General features: G+C 53.3%; 1 non-coding gene across 1 annotated transcript in view; it reads left to right on the top strand.

The window, feature by feature from the left end:
• The first annotated feature begins 2,406 nt into the window (after positions 1–2,406).
• Positions 2,407–2,500, top strand: part of LOC143432273 (5.8S ribosomal RNA) — a 155-nt gene continuing 61 nt past the window's right edge. The window contains exon 1 of the ribosomal RNA XR_013102925.1: positions 2,407–2,500. This exon is cut by the window's right edge and continues 61 nt beyond it. This is a non-coding gene — a ribosomal RNA (5.8S ribosomal RNA).

Raw genomic sequence — 2,500 nt, 5'->3', positions numbered from 1 at the left:
TTTCGTTTACCTGAGCTACGGAGCCGACTCGACTGGATGGTAATATGGCAATTCGAAAGAGTCCCGTACTCTTTCGGTCGACCGTGTGTCGTTCGTTCGGAGGGGACGTTTCCGTCGCAGGAGCCTCGTTGTCGAGAGTCTGAAACCGGCCGTTGCGAGATCGAATTTTAAGTGCTCGCTTCGCGTTGCCGGGAACCAAGTATAGACCGCTCGAGGCTCCGATACGACGAGTCCCAACGAATTTTTACCCGAACGAAGAGAACGTACCGTCGACACGACCCTCGAATTTTTCGCAGGATCGCGTGTCGCACCGCTCTCTCCTATCTGTCGATCGTATTTGTACCGTTCCGTTCGGAGGGGACGATACCGTCGCGCAAGCCTCGTTGTCGAGAGTCTGAAACACCCAGGCGTCCGTTGCCGAGCTCTTACGAATCATTTATGCTCGCTTCGCGTCGTCGGGGTTGAAACATAGACCGCTCGAGGATGTTGTACGGCGAGTCCCAACGAATTTTTACCCGAACGGGAAAACGTACAGTCGTCGACCTCGAATTCTCTCAGGATTCGTGTCGTCGTCACCGCTCTCATATCAGTCGATCGTACCGTTCCGTTCGGAGGGGACGATTCGTCGGAGCAGCCTCGTTGTCGAGAGTCTGAAACACCCAACGTCCGTTGCCGAGCACTTACGAATCATTTACGCTCGCTTCGCGTCGTCGGGGTTAAACATAGACCGCTCGAGGCTGTTGTACGGCGAGTCCCAACGAATTTTCACCCGAACGGCCCGCTTCGTATCGACTTCACGAATTATCGTGAGAGCGTGTGGTCGCGCCGTAACCTGTTCAAGTCGATCGTATCGTACCGTTCCGTTCGGAGGGGACGATTCGTCGCTGCACAGCCTCGTTGTCGAAGAGTCTGAAACACCCAGCGTCCGTTGCGAGCTCTTACGAATCATTTACGCTCGCTTCGTGTCGTCCGGGTAAATATAGACCGCTTCTCGAGGCTTGCAACCGGCGAGTCCCAACGAATCTTTACCCGAACGCGCGCGTGTCGTCGACTTCGAATTCGTGCATGGAGCGTGCGTGGTGTCGTCGCGCGTAACCTGTTGAAGATGGTCGATCGTACCGTTCCTTTCGGAGGGGACGATTCGTCGGTAATAGCCTCGGTTGTCGAGAGTCTAAGACGCGCCCAGCGGTCGTTGCGAGCTTTCGAATCATTTTATGCTCGCTTCGTGTCGTCGGGGTGAACGTATAGACCGCTTCTCGAGGCTTGTACAACCGGCGAACGTTCTAACGAATTTTTTTTTTACATTTACCCGATCGGTGTTTACGGTACATTAGCGGACCCCTCGAGTTCTCGTAATCGAGAACTCGTCGGGTCCGCTTTTTTATTTGCCCATTTTTTCAGAAAGCAATACGCCGCTGGCACTTTGCCGTTTTCCCACTCCCAGAATTGTGCCGTTCAGCTCAGAGGGGACCCGTTCCGTTCCGTGCCGTCCACACCCATAACCTCGTTGTCGAGAGTCTTGAAACCCGCCGTTGCGAGATCGAACTTTACTTGCTCGCTTCGCGTTGTCGGGAAAAATATAGACCGCTCGAGGCTGTGTGGTTGGGCGAACGGTGTGGAGCGTCCTAACGAATGTACGAATTTTTTTTTCGTTTACCTGAGCCTTGTTGGAATCGACACGACTGGGTTATTGGAATTTTGAAGAGACCGTCGTCGTCGTTCGTTCGTTCGGAGGGGACGATTCCGTCGCTCGCGCCCAAGCCTCGTTGTCGAGAGTCTGAGAAAAACCCGCCGTTGCGAGATCGAATAATTTTATACTCGCTTCGTGTTGCCGGGGAAAACTCTTATAGACCGCCTCGAGACTGTGCGCGAAGACGACGAGTGTGTCCCATCGATGATAACATTGTGTTATGTTCACCCGAACGAGAGCGTCTTGTCGATCTCGAAAGCAATACGCCGCTGGGTGTTTGGTCTTTTTTCTTCTCAGTTCGACGCGCACGTTCGTTCCAGAGGGGACGATTCCGCCGTTGCCCGTTGTCCTCGTTGTCGAGAGTCTGTAATCCCGCCGTTGCGAGCTCGAACAGTTTATGCTCGCTTCGCGTTGCCGGGAGGAAAAAGACCGCCTCGAGGCTGCTGGTACGCGGAGGAGTCCTAACGAATTTTTGAAGGGATTTTTTTTTTTTCTCTTCGCACCTGGACGCGCGTGTGCATTTTTTCGTAACTTTGAGGGAGACCTTACGCGCGAACCATCGGCGTATGCGTTTCATCCGTAGGACCGATATATCGTGTCGCCTCGAACTCCGTTCGGCGACGCCCGCGTCTCTTTCAACGGAGACGTTTGGGTATCGACTTGTTCGAACTTTAGTACCAAGAGACTCAAAGATCAATAAAATATACATATACGATTACCCTGAACGGTGGATCACTTGGCTCGTGGGTCGATGAAGAACGCAGCTAATTGCGCGTCAACGTGTGAACTGCAGGACACATGAACATCGAC

Source organism: Xylocopa sonorina, unplaced genomic scaffold (assembly GCF_050948175.1).
Source record: "Xylocopa sonorina isolate GNS202 unplaced genomic scaffold, iyXylSono1_principal scaffold0079, whole genome shotgun sequence".
In the NCBI taxonomy this organism is placed as follows: domain Eukaryota; kingdom Metazoa; phylum Arthropoda; class Insecta; order Hymenoptera; family Apidae; genus Xylocopa; species Xylocopa sonorina.
Note: the sequence above shows the minus strand (reverse complement) of the source record. Positions and strands in the feature narration are given on the sequence as shown.